The sequence below is a fragment of the Mirounga leonina genome, unplaced genomic scaffold, assembly GCF_011800145.1.
Source record: "Mirounga leonina isolate KUSES-001 unplaced genomic scaffold, KU_Mleo_1.0 Mir_115, whole genome shotgun sequence".
Taxonomy (NCBI): domain Eukaryota; kingdom Metazoa; phylum Chordata; class Mammalia; order Carnivora; family Phocidae; genus Mirounga; species Mirounga leonina.
In genome coordinates, this window is record NW_023270268.1 from 102,208,391 (window position 1) to 102,223,196 (window position 14,806).

The 14,806-nt window shown below is 37.0% G+C and overlaps 1 protein-coding gene across 12 annotated transcripts in view; it reads right to left on the reverse strand.

Moving 5' to 3' along the window:
- BBX (BBX high mobility group box domain containing) overlaps positions 1 to 14,806 on the reverse strand; it is a 276,405-nt gene that overhangs the window by 162,063 nt on the left and 99,536 nt on the right. For 10 of the 12 annotated variants that reach the window (XM_035000231.1, XM_035000233.1, XM_035000230.1 and 7 more), the window contains one exon: positions 2,498 to 2,571. The exons of the other annotated variants lie outside the window; for them this stretch is intronic. The gene's annotated coding sequence lies outside the window, so the exon portion shown is untranslated. The remainder of the gene's footprint in view (positions 1 to 2,497; positions 2,572 to 14,806) is intronic. 12 annotated transcript variants of the gene reach the window in all.

Genomic DNA, 14,806 nt, shown 5'->3' on the forward strand with positions numbered 1-14,806 from the left:
AACAATAAAAAAGTATTTATAACATAATAACATAAGTCTATTATATATACTAGAACCCTTTACTCCATGATGGGAAAAATTTTAACATTCGAAACATCAAGAAACTCTTGAATTGTATGAATCCCTCAGTCCTTAAAACTTGTCACGGATATGGCATCACAGCTCACTGAGTTCTATATAACAAAAATGAAAGGATTCATGGTCAAATAATTTTACATGTTAAAGAGATTCATTGGAAAGAATGAATGGACTTCTTGGAAGTTTAATATACTACATGCACTCTGTCTCTCTAGAAGAGCCATAGATGGGATTCAGGTACTATAGTTAAAATATGCACTGTGCCTCCCAATCAGACTTTCCTTATCCTATCCCCTCTTAAAAGGCCACTCCTACCCTATGACATAGTGGTTGACCATGTGACATGCTTCAGCTAGTGAAAATGAGAGGTAGTGACATGTGCTACTTCTGACCAACAATTTTAAGAGTCACATTTCTACCACCATTCCTTTTCTCCTTCAGCCTTATAAGAGTTATGCATCCCAGAGATGCTTCTTTAGCTTTGGTCGAGGAACAGAGAGGACACTGAGCACAATGGCAGTAGATTTATTAAGATAAACAAGAGTGAGAAATAAATTTTTGCTGCTATAAATCACTAAGATTTGGGGACTCTTTGGATAATGAAACATAACTTTGCCTAAGCTGAATGATACAACCGCATATCCTAGATTTACTGGACCCTGGCATCTTTTTGCCATGTAACATCTTCCAGGATTTGCTTCCTAAATTACTCCTGGTTTCACATGGCATCTTTTCTATTTCTTAGTTAATACTGTATTTATGATGATTGTAAATGTGAGCTGAAGTATATATAGTGTCATCTTAAGCTTCTTAAATGTTATCAGCAATTTGAATTTGTGTCGATTTCTTATAGTCAATAAAAAATATTTTATTGAAATAATCTGATTAACATTCAGAAATCATAGATCAGATGGCTACTTAAGGAAAGACTGCCATACTAATGCTGATTAACAATTCAGTGTTCTGAACAGATAAGATAAAGTGTCCAGCTTTACTTTCTATAGATGTATTCATATTCAGCGAATTTAGAATACTGCCACAAATTTAATTTTCTTTAAACCTCACTACATTCAACTCCCTTTTGGATTAACAATTGAGAACATATTTAAAATTTCAGTATCAATATTCAAATATTCTATAGTCTATTCTGCTGACCCAATAAAACCAAAATCAACTTATGCTAACTGGCACTCTTAAATACAGAATTTGTATTTGAAACTTAATTGTGCCTTAAAGAATAGCATAGAAAGGAGGAAAAATGGTACCTAATCCCAATCTTCTCACTGGCACTAAGATTTTGTTGGTGTTTAAATATCCTAGTAAATACACATTCAAGCTAAACTGTACATATTTTACAATATATGTATAATCTTAGACAATGACATTCAGAAGAATGGCTCAAAGGCCTTATATTTATACTCTCATGATAAAAGCAACGTTCAGTCATATACTTACTAAAACATGAAGGTAGCCACAGATATAGACAGATGTGAAAAGCTAACAAATCAAAATACTTAAAAACAGGAAACATTTAAGATTAACATACAATTACTCAGAGATTAAGTTCATGTCCTGAAAACTGCAACTAAACAATATTCATTTTAATTTACATCAAATTCCTGTCTTTAAATCATCAGTTCGCCACCAAGTGTTCAGACATCAGTAAAGCATCACACATTTTATTCCCAGACTGAGACAACTCTGCATGTAAGTAACCATTATTAAAATTAATCTGAAAACACTATTGCCGTATCTTAAAACCATTAAAAACTTTTCTCCTGAAGAAACAGCTTTGAAAATAACTTACGTACAAGGACAGAGTTATAGTATCTATGGGTTTCAGAGTCTGATATAATTTGACACATACATACTTTACAACCTCAACTTCACTGTGTGGTTTTCAAATTCAAAACAGTTTCATAACACTGCTATACTTGCCTCTATTATTTTTAACAGATTAAACAAACACTCCATAATGCTTTGATACTGGTTCATTTTTTAATCAAAGCTGAAGGCAGTACACAAACAGCAATAGCTTATGGGGAATAGATCGATTTAGTATTTATTTAGGTATGTAACCTCAATTTATTCAAGTCAAACTTTTTACCAACAGCACATCACTGTGAAGAAACAAATCAGAGATTGTGAAATAGTTAATTTTTTTAAATTCATGATTTTAAAGGAAAATTTAACTTACTTGATGATGGAGATTAAAATGTCACTTTAAAAAAAGAATAATTCACAAACCAAACCAAACCAAAACAAAAACGACCACACAAAATTATCACACTTCCCTGATCAATACAGAAGGTGAATGCATCGGATAGGAAAAAAGTTGAGACCCGCTCTGACAGCACATAGTTCTTGACTGCTTCACTGCTTCTAGGTAAGTAAGATGCACCTGCAGTGCTGCTCTTACCCGTCAAGTCAAGACTTTCCATTGTGATTTTAATGGAACATCAGAATTTCCAGCTTCTGTGATGCAGCAGGATTCTGTGAAAGACCCATAGCAAAGTGGTTAAATGGTGAGCCATGAAGGACTTTCAAACAAAGCTGACACTTTGTCCTTTTGCAAAATTATACCCCCCCGCAATGAATAATAGCCAAACAATCAAAATCGGGCAAATTATTAAAAATCCCTACGCTAACACTATTTAGAGAAAGCAGCCTAAAGTGTTTTTTGTCAACTTTAACAAAAAGACAGTCACTAAAGTTATTCAATGGGAATTCTGAGATTAAAGTTACAGATACAAAGATTTACAGGCAAGCACTTCTCAGGTTTTTAGCTAAAATCAAGTACAGAATTGCCGGCAAATCCTCTGGAAAAACAGGATGTTAAACTGACATCCTAACTAGATTCAAGCTATTTTAAATGACTGGCCCAACACAACCAGATAAGCTGTGGTTAGGATATTAATATCTTACCATTTATTTTTTAGATGTATTAAAGATAATGAGTGAAGCAATAGTTTTTTTAAAAAAGGTGAGGAGTAGGGGGAGACATCCACAGAGATAAAATGTTACCAAAAAAAAAATACTTTCTAGCTGAAAATGATGAAGTAAATATAAGAAAGAGGATCAAATCAGCAAAAGGTTGTCCACAAAAATTAAATGGAATATTTTACATTAATAATACTGCAAATATAGACACATATACCTAAATTGCATCACTTTTAAGAATTAAGTTATTTCAGCTTCTATGTGAAATACAATTGTTTAGTTTCTAGGATGCTTCAATGGTAGTATACTAAATGCACACTCACCCAAGAGAGACAATTTCCTACCCCACTGCAGATTATGATATTTCTTTACAACCAGCAGGCTATAACATACTCTAGAAACTGGGTATCACTTACTGGCTTACAGCTCTATCAATATTATTAGTCATCTTATAGCATAACTGAAGTTTTATCCCTAATCAGCCACTGTGATATGGAAGAACTTACAATAAATATCAAAAATGTGTAATGATTCATCTGAGTAATCCTATATAGACTTAGATGATTCAATTGTCACCCAGTGCTACTGAAGAAAACAATAGCTAGAAACAACGAATAAAATATTAAATGGTCTCATGTGGCTTCATACAAGATACTACTCATTCATCCATATTTTTTAAAACAAGAGCATGGATGAAAAAATAAATCCAGATCTTTGAAGCAAAATATAAAAGACACATATGAATACTTCCAAATTAAATGACTATGTTTTTAACTAAGGAAGCATACAATTCCAAAAACCAAATGGTGGTGTGAAGTCTATTCTTAATTATCACAAAACAGGCAACTAACATTATTAAAAATACTGTTTTAAAAAATACACTACCTCGGGGGGTGGGAGGATGGGTTAGCCTGGTGATGGGTATTAAGGAGGGCACGTACTGCATGGAGCACTGGGTGTTATACGCAAACAATGAATCATGGATCACTACATCAAAAACTAAGGATGTAATGTATGGTGATTAACATAACATAATAAAAAAAAATACACTACCTCATATATTTAATCACATAATTTTCTTCATATAAATCCATAAAAGCCGGTACAGAAAAGAAAAAAAAAAACCATAAAATAAACAGTGCAAAGAAAAAAAAGAAACGATGTAAAATAAATGAGTAAAAATCACGAATAAGTAACCATAAAAGACTGTCAGGTAAATAAATTGGTATAAACGAAAAAAAAATTCATATTTGCCAAAATTGGGAAAGGAGGGTCCATCATTAATTGACAGCATCAATTTAATTCTTATTCTGGCTTAAAGATTCATTTACTTTTTCAAGAGTGAGCACATGTTATCTGAAAAATAAAATATGCTAATATATCCTATACACAGAACTTCTTTCAGGAGCTCAAAAATAAATTCTCACTAATCTTTGGGTACCCTTCTCGATTAGTTTGTTTCTATAATCAGTATATCATATATATATGTATATATATGTGTGTATATATATAAAATCAGTATATTTATAATCTATCAATCTATCAATCAAAAAATGGACCACAACTATACCTTATTTTGATTACAATTCAGTAATGTATCAACTGTCTTACAACTATCTCTGGATAAGTCAGGAGGGAGAGGAAGAAGGCTGACTATGCTGTGTATGCCATGGCCAAAAGGGGTTTTAAAACTCAGGGTAACAAAGAAAATCTTGCTGGACTTAACTGACGAGGAAAGAGAAGCCAGAGGTCAAATTCAAGGCTGAAGATCCTGCCTGAGACAGACTCCCTTTGAGTTCTCTGAGAGCCAAACTTAGAGACTCCAGATTGTATCTGGCTCTTACAGATGCCCACATGAGTAGCTTCAGAAAAGCAGTTTCAGCATAAGCTGCTCTGCATTACAAATACTTGACAAGGTGTTGCGATTTGCTGGAACTGGGTGGCTGTGTGATGGGTCAGAAGGACGGGGCTTGCTGGGCGAGCAGGGGGAAAGGCCTCAGGCTGGGCCTGTGTTCTCCGAGTCCCACTTTGGCTTCCTCTCAACCCTCATTCTCGTCCTTAGAGCTCCCTGCCTCTTTAAGGATCCTTCTCAAGGCCTGTTTCCCCCCGTTACACTGCCTCCCCCAGAGGACGCATACCTAGCAGGACCGATCAGGCACAGCTCAGGATTCCCCCTGAGAAACTTCATGGCAGGTGGGAGAACTATCTATTAATATCTATTATTTACCTCTTACCACAAATTGGGCATCTGACTTGGCATGTGAAAAACCTATCTTAAAGATCGGGCCTAAGCAACCACTGAAAGATCCCAGAGCAACTGGCTTTCTGGCACAGTTTACACATTGCCCCTTGGGGTGCTATGTTTTGAAAAGCCTATTATACTAAAAAAGGTGAGGTGCCACTTCTTACAATGAGACAGACTCCCAATTATTGTTAATGTACAGTATAACATTCAAAGGCACATCATGGTAAACTCCCCTTTTAGGCCAACAGTGTGTGTTGTGTGTTTTGCACCCTGATGTCATTACTACCCGGTCAGTGCAGAAGGGACTCCAAGGCAACCATGTTGCCCACTTACATGGAGGAATATTTAATCCCCATGAATGACTGCTTTTCTGATGTTTTCATCAATTCTCCGGGTAATAGATTAAGCTTTAACTAACTCATTTTCATACATAACCTTAATTCAATCAAGCTCAATAAAAGTCATTCTGGACTGCAATTATTTGCTAAGGAACAATTATATTCAAATGAAAAAAAAATTGTTAGGCATGATACAATGCATGTACAGATGCCTCTCCATTTATGGCACCAGAAACAACAAAAAAAAATAGCCAAACGGCTAGAAAAGGAAATAGATTTTTCCTCATCCTCCTGAAAAATATAATACTCATGGTTTTACACCTGAACAAAACAAAATGGAGAACCCAAGAAAGCACATTTGAAAATTATTATTTTCAATGTTTGTGTTTTGAAAGAGACTGTATTTCTAATCTAAGAGTCAGCATGACCTCTGAAAGCCAAAACAAGTCCAGGTCACAAATAACAGTCTTAATACCCACTCTTGCGCTAAATCTTTCACTGGTTTCCTCCATTTTCCCAGCGACATGTAGTCCAATCCCCATACTTTACAGTGCAGCTTCTCTTAAAAGATTTTTCCTGTCTTAAAACTACTTTTTTACATGAGTACAATTTTTATATTTTCCTCAACTCTCTCTTTTATATACTACATGCTACAAATAAAACTTAAATACAAACTCCAAGCTCTTACTTCTGTGGGATATAGCATATGTGTAGTCTAGCCTTCTGTGTCCTGTGTGTGCCTAAGGTCTCCCACCCACCCCACTACACTGTACATCCCTTTAGTCTCCTCAGTAGTGGCATCAGGCACATTATTCAATAGTACAGTACTGAAAAGGCATACCAGCTGTTTTGCAATTTTGGCCAATGAATTCCCCACCTCAGGTCACTGTGGCCCACACCACAGGCCAAGGATGCTTTTCCTAGAAATAATAAGCTGATAGTCTGACTTCCAGTTAAGTCACTTCACGAAATAAAATTTTTTCATATGAACAAAGATAACTGCAGAGAGATATATACTTATAAAGACACACACATACACATAGACGTATACACATACACACACATATAGATGCTTTTTAACAAGTGCTGTCTTTATTCATACATTATATTGCCAACACTTTTGTTAAAACCTTTATACTTGAAGCTTAAACCACAGCTATTTCACAGGCATTCTGGCCAGGCACCAATCTTTAACAGATATTACAAGGGTCAGCTACACTGAAAATGGAAATCTCTTAAAAGAAAATCCAAATCCAAAGTACCTCTTTGTCACCTTCCCACCCCCACCCTTGCATTTCCTCAGGACCCAGAGCCTTTCGGTTAAGACATCTTAAACACAGTAATAAAGGCAAAACAAGAGCTCGCTAGATATCTAACAGTACACCAAAGTAACTTCTAAGTCATTACAGTTGGACTTCCCAGTCAGCTGTTAGAAAACACTAGCAGGCAGAGACCAAAAATTCTAGCAATCATTGTTTAACATGGACCTCTTATAATAGCAAGATGAAAGACTTGGAAATCCTCTCCCTTTCAGCACTCAAAACTGACCAATTATAAAATGATGCTTTAAAAACTACCACCCATCTATATGCCAACAGCACAGAGATGCAAATGACAGAACCTTTATACAGCTTGAGATAATGACCATCATGTATTAACACTGCAAAAGGTAGTATGAGAGTTGCTGTTTTTTAGAAGCTGATGATCTAGTTGGGTGATCACACCCTCTGTCTCACACACACGCATACATACACATTAAATAATAACAGAAATGTATGCTGAAATGGTAAGCCAAGAATTCAAAAAAGTTAGGATGCACATGGGAATCTTTATGCAGAAGATGAATAAAGCTGGAACCTCCAGCACCAGTGGAGAGAGGAGATGGAGGAGAGTGTTATGGGCACATGGGAAGAAGCATGCTAGAAGGGATAGGAAGCAGATCTGGCGGAAGTTCTGGGTTCACATCAGAAAGTGGAACATGAAATGTGGGCAATTTTTTTTCTCCATAGTCTCAGGGAACAGAGTACAGTTGGCGGCGTGGTGTTCTGCAAAGCACAATGACCTCAGGGCCAAACCCTACATCCACCATTTACTCCCTGTAATTGTGGGCCAATTCCTGGGACTCTCGGAGTCTCCATTCCTCACCTACAAAATGGAGATAACAATCCCTCCACCTCTAAATTTAGGTTGCCTTCAACTATTATAAGATATAAATACTAAGGGCTTGACATATAATACGTGCTCAATAAATGTTAGTAATCTCACTAGAGTTAAGACTAAATGATAGAAAGGCATTTTACAGAGTTACATTGTGAAAGCACTGAAATCTGCCTTGAATATTCTCAGCATTTGGATGCTAAGTGAATTGCTAGTTTTTCCAGTGGGGTTTCGCTATAGATTTTGTTTTAATTTAGGTGGTTTTAACATATGTTTAACTCTGATAGTCTGAGAGCAGCCACTTTTTACTCCTACCAATTTTGAGGTACATGAACTGATTTGATAATATGGATATTTTATTATAATGTTCATTTGCCATAAGATTGTTGTTTCAGGGACCATGGTGGAACCATGAATTTCTGCAGTTTCCTTAAGTAGAGGTGGAAAACGAGTAAGAATTAGTCCCGTCAGCTGGCTTGGCAGGGGAGCACTGAATGCCTCTTTTATACTCTTGTGAACTACATAAATGTGCCTTTGACCTTCTCAGGCAGGGGAAATTGCACATTTAAGGCAGAAGGAGTTTCACTTCCAGGAAGAGTATAAAAACATGCTTGCCAGCAGCTACATCAGGAATACCAACAGGGAACCCCCAGGTACTTTGGGAAGATTCATTAGCTCTATCAAGCCACTGAGCACTGAGCTGGAAAATACAAGGTTAGGATAATCTCAGCCCTGTGGGATAACGTGCCTATGCTTTACGTGGGTTAGACCAAATAAAGCCTGGCCTACACACTTTAGGAATTAGTCTGAACCTTCAGGGAGGCGTTCTGTGAATAAAACCCACTAGACAAACCTCAAGACCACCTTGTCCTTTGACGTAAGAAAGGGTTCCTTTCACCTGTTTTCACTTCAGCAGTAATTCACAATATATAGAAAATCACATTTACTTATTTAGTCCAAAGTCATTTGATTAAAAAAAGGAAGTTAGTCATTTGTAATTTACATTAACTTTAAATGGAAAATATCCTGTTCTGAGAGGTAAAGGTCACTGGTCTTTCCCTTTTTTTCTGAATTAATTAATTAATTAAACTGCACAATTTAAAGAAGTATAAAAATATAACAAAATTATGTGATGTTATTAAAATGCACATTTCTGGGATGCCTGGGTGGCTCAGTCAGTTAAGCATCTGCCTTTGGCTCAGGTCATGATCCCAGAGTCCTGGGATCGAGTCCCACACTGGGCTCCTTGCTCAGAGGCAAGCCTGTTTCTCCCTCTGCCTGCCAATCCCCCTGCTTGTGCACTCTCTCTTCTCTCTCCCTCTGACAAATAAATAAATAAAATCTAAAAAAATAAAAAATAAATAAAATGCACATTTCTATTGAAATTTACATTGTTATTTTTTTTTTAAAAACTGTACTATTTAAGAAAGAGTCCCTGTCCCTTTCAAGTGCCTTAATGTCTATCTAGCAAATAGCTTAGTTACAGAAAGACGCTGATCCAGATATGCTAATTGCAAGAATTGCAAGAATATTCCTGATATGAAGACACAAAGAATCTGCCCAAAAGCCACACTAAGTGTCAATACACTCTATTTGAAGTTATTTATTGACAAAGCAGCTGTTCCTGGGACACATAATACTCTACAGTGATTACTTTAAATCAGAGAGATCCAAAACACTTTCCTTAGAGGGAAACTGTGAAGTCGAATTACAACATTTTCATAGCTGAAACCAAGACAAACCCAAAAAGGTTAAGTGACTGGACAAAAGGCATTCAGCTGCTTTGTGTCCAATAAATACCCCAGGTTTTCACAGTGCTTTCCCCATTCCTCCACTCTGCTAACCCTGCAGGATGTGATGTCATTCCCCACTAGAGATTCCAATAAGCCATGGAATCACAGAATGCTGGTGGCATATGAGAACTGCAGTCCACTCCATTCACCCCTTGGACCACAGCAAGCTAGAGTCAGAGCTAGGCCAGAACCCAGGGCTCCAGTTTACCATCAACAGAACAGCATGATGCTGCAGACCAGGTTACATTAGATCTTTATTCTCCCTGTGGCCCTCAGAGTAGCAACGTTTACCTGGAAAAGGATCATAAAATAGGGCCTAACTTTCCACGCTCAAGGTTAGAGGGTCAGAGAATGCTTCCTGGCTCTGGAACACTTTCCCTTCCTAGTCTGAAGGCAGAGAATGACATTTTTTAGTTGTAGAAATCAGCATGCAAAGTATCTCTTTGTGTTTCTAAATATCTTTATAAATACCTTGGAGTAAAAATGTTAAAGTCTGTTGACATGTGTGGAGGAAGGTAGTCTATGGGAACTCTGTACTTCCCACTCAGTCTTGTGGCAAACCTGAAACTGCCCTAAAAAAAGTTTATTAAACTTTAAAAAATGTGAATGTCAATGCAGTTCATTCTAACAATATTAAAATTAAATACTGACTATGGGGCGCCTGGGTGGCTCAGTCAGTTAAGCATCCAACTCTTGATTTTGGCTCAGGTCATGAGCTCAGGGTGCTGAGATTGAGCCCTGCCTTGAGCTCCGTGCTCAGCGGGGAGTCTGCTTCTCTCCTTCTCCCTCCGCCCTTCTCTTCTGGCTCTCTCTTTTTCTCTCTCTCTCTCTCAAATAAATAAAATCTTTAAAAAAACTGAATATTGACTAAAAATGATAAGACAATGACAGTGAAAATATATAAACAGTAATTCTCTTTTAAATATGCTCACTCCCACCAGAAACACCTTGTACCAATTAAAATTATGCCCTCCATTAAAACTAAGCACATTCCCTACAACAACGACCTCTGTACAGCACAATGCTCCACTGGCCACTAAGCGCCAATAAATGCCCCTGCATTAGTTGCTACTACTCCTATGGTAGTCAGTATTTAAAGTAATATAAAATATTTGGTTCAAATTATGCCAATTCAAAAAAAAATCAAAGAAAATATTCTCCAGATATTCCCACTGGTAGACACAAAGAAATCCTTTGTCATGAACTCCAGTAGAGCAACCCTTCAGAGCTCAGCGTTCTACAACCCCAAGGGCCACCAATGACATGCAATACAAGGTGAATAGTGAACGGCATATCCTGAAGCAGCCCTAGAGACATCAGTAGTAGCCATGGTTCACAAAACTGCTAGTAAATATTTTGAAATTTTAACTCTTTTATAATTAACAAAATCAGATTTTTCAATTTTTCAAGCTAAAAAGGAAACTCATTGTCAAAGCCTTTTTTTTTTAATTTTTTTATTCTTATGTTAATCCCCTTACATTACAACATTAGTTTTAGATGAAGTGTTCCATGATTCATTGTTTGTGCACAACACCCAGTGCTCCATGCAGAATGTGCCCTCCTAAATACCCACCACCAGGCTAACCCATCCTCCCACCCCCCTCCCCTCTAGAACGCTGTTTGTTTTTCAGTCCATCGTCTCTCATGGTTCGTCTACCCCTCCGATTTCCCCCGCTTCATTCTTCCCCTCCCGCTACCTTCTTCTTCTTCTTCTTCTTCTTCTTCTTTTTTTTTTTTCTTAACATATATTGCATTATTTGTTTCAGAGGTACAGATCTGAGATTCAACAGTCTTGCACAATTCACAGCGCTTACCAGAGCACATACACTCCCCAGTGTCTATCACCCAGTCCCCCCATCCCTCCCACCCCACCCCCCCACTCCAACAACACTCAGTTTGTTTCCTGCGATTAAGAATTCCTCATATCAGTGAGATCATATGATACATGTCTTTCTCTGTTTGACTTATTTCACTCAACATAATACCCTCCAGTTCCATCCACGTCGTTGCAAATGGCAAGATCTCATTCCTTTTGATGGCTGCATAATATTCCATTGTATATATATACCACATCTTCTTTATCCATTCATCTGTTGATGGACATCTGGGCTCTTTCCACAGTTTGGCTATTGTGGACATTGCTGCTATAAACATCGGGGTGCACGTACCCCTTCGGATCCCTACTTTTGTATCTTTGGGGTAAATACCCAGTAGTGCAATTGCTGGATCATATGGTAGCTCTATTTTCAACTTTTTGAGGAACCTCCATACAGTTTTCCAGAGTGGCTGCACCAGTTTGCATTCCCACCAACAGTGTAGGAGGGTTCCCCTTTCTCCGCATCCCCGCCAACATCTGTCGTTTCCTGACTTGTTAATTTTAGCCATTCTGACTGGTGTGAGGTGGTGTCAAAGCCTTTTTTAAATGAGAAAATAATCAGCCACAAAAGCACATTTTTCTGTACTGGCTTACGTAGATTATAATAGACATAAATGTATTTGCCCACCCAGTACACATGTATCTCCCATTTTCTGGTAAAAGAAGCACTCTGATTTTTGGGAAAATAGTCCTCTATGCTCACAGACCAAGTACCTTGTGTGGGACTGATCTAATTCTACCCAAGTTTCAGGAATAGAAAGATCACCTAGGCCCACCCATCAGCTTATTCCACTTGGATGCTGTGGTTGGGGGAGAAATGGGTACGAAACCTGAATCGGGACACAATACACAAAATAACATATGTATTACACTCTTACTAGTGCTTGAAGTGAAAGGAGAAAAGAAAGAATGGTTTACATTTTTGTTGCAATAGAGAAAAAGAACATAAAACTACTGGACCACCTATCTCCTGAAAAGAAATGAAAGGGAGCATGGATTTATTTTATGTTATTTCAAATCCTAATTTCAACAAATTAATTCCAATTTTTTGGCACATTATGACACTCAATAGATAGAGATGTTTAAATTTTCAGTCTGTACTCCTGCAACACCAATTTCTCTTTCTATTTAGATTTCCTATAAAGAAAAGATTCAGGTTTTAAAAACACTGAAAAACTGGCTAATGTTAATCTGACATCTAAAATCAATTCTAAAGGCATTTCCAATGTCTTGAAATTTGTTATGTGTGCTTTATACTTAAGTACAGAGTGGCACACAATTCATTTTCCATGCCTGAAGTTATATATTTTCTTAGACTTAGGAGGAGGGGGAAAACATAACATGGAATAGTTGGTAATACAGTGTTTTGCTTTGTGACAGTTACCATGCATAGTTCTGGGAAAAAAAAATTACCAATTCTTAAAGAACTAAAATATGACACCAAAACTATGCTGAATAGAATTTTTTAAAGCGAATCTTCTTGGTAACTTGTTTTATTACTTTTATAGTCATAGTCAAGAAAGAACCAAAGAGCTGGGTATCATATAATATATTGGAAATTATTTTCTTCACAAAATCTCTCATATCAGCTTATTTGACCCAGGTCTCTTTCATAAAAGTTGAACATAAATATGTGATGTGTTCACCTATGAACATATACACACAACCAAAAATCTCAACCTAAAGTACCGAGTTCTATGGTTACTCAGATCCCAAAGAGTTTGCTATAATTTAAAAAGCAACAACACAAGTACTTGTTTCCTACTTCAGAAGTAAGATAGATACAAGGAAAGCAGTATCATTTAAATGTAAATTCAGCTATATCAAGAATGCTTTTATATTTTTCAGGAATGTCAAAAACCTGATTCAACAACACAGTTAAAACTCAACTTCAATTTGAATTGAAAAACTCTACTTTGGGGGTGAACAGTAACAGGAAGAATAGTAATACATTGTGGATTCTGATCTGGCATGTAGTTCATAGTCTTCAATGAATCTAGTCAGCATCAAGAGTTTTGTATAATGAAGTTTCAGAAAACTTCAAGATACAGTCTAAGATACAGACTTGAATAGATTTGGAATTTTATAGTTTATAGTAAAACCTGCAACAAAGTTCAACATTGCTAACAACATAATTTTAATTAACTAGTTAGGTCCCTTTTATCCCATACTCCACTCCCATTCCCCTTCCTCCCTCCAAAGCAACCATTTTAATGTGCTTACAGAGTATTTTGAATATGTGCTATTTTTACAGAGAACTGAGAATGGTACATTAGATAAACAGAGGTAGAGGAGAGGACAGACACTATTAAAAGGGAACTCTCCTTTGAAGTTCAAATATGAGAACTCAAATAACACTTCTACTTATATTCTGAGCCATATTTCTTTCTCAGAGCAAAACAGAGTTGAAGATTCAACTCTTTTGCCCATCCCACCTTCACCACCACCCTGATCTGGGGTCACTTAACTCGCCAAAGAGGATGGTGGGAATTAGGGCAAGAAGAGAGATGGAAATGATAAGGTTAAGATAAATATGACAATACCAACATACCATATGACACATATTTCAGGAAGACTACAAGGCAGCTGTAACCATCTAAATTTCATTGTAAGGTTCCAACAAACACCACAGTTTCTGTCCCATAAACATTTAGCTACTTGGCAAAGAGTCTCAACAAACACAAAGAACTGTTTGCTTATGTGTGACATGAATGTTTAAAATTAGAAGAAGAAAAGTACTATAGAATCGATCCTAAGCAAAATTAAAGCTGAGGTCTGGTGTCTTCCAACTTTCTTCACAAATCTCCTTTCCCCCAAAGACTCTTCACCTTACCACAGGGACTGGCGAGTTTCATTCTACCATCTTCCATATCAAAACCTGCTCTTACATGAATGACTGAGAATACTGACAATATTCACTGAGGAGTAAAACTTGCATGCTAAAAGGCATTATTAAGTTTAAGTAAAAATATCTCTATGTGTGGAGTAATGAAAGTAGGTAGGTAACGTGAAAGCATGTCCACAGATTTGTAAGTAGGCCCTGCCATCTTTGTTTGTATCACTGAAAAATAACACCTGTAGTCTAAACTTAGTAGCATCAATTGCAACAAATAAAAGTCTGAAAGTAGAGAATAGGGGATGCCTACCTTAACTGAAAAGCATGTAAAATGACATATTGCAATATAAGTCAGCAGTGTGAAGTACTCAAAAAGAAATTGGACTTAGAAGAACTACACCGTTCAGCAAGAAAGGACAGGAGTCCTCTCTACCCACTGTTGTCTGTTATCAGGTGAGGACAGAAAGAACTCAAAGTGCCTCTGGACCAGATCATTGCCAGATTATGGACAGGGGCTGAGCACCCTGTTGGGGGCAGAATGGC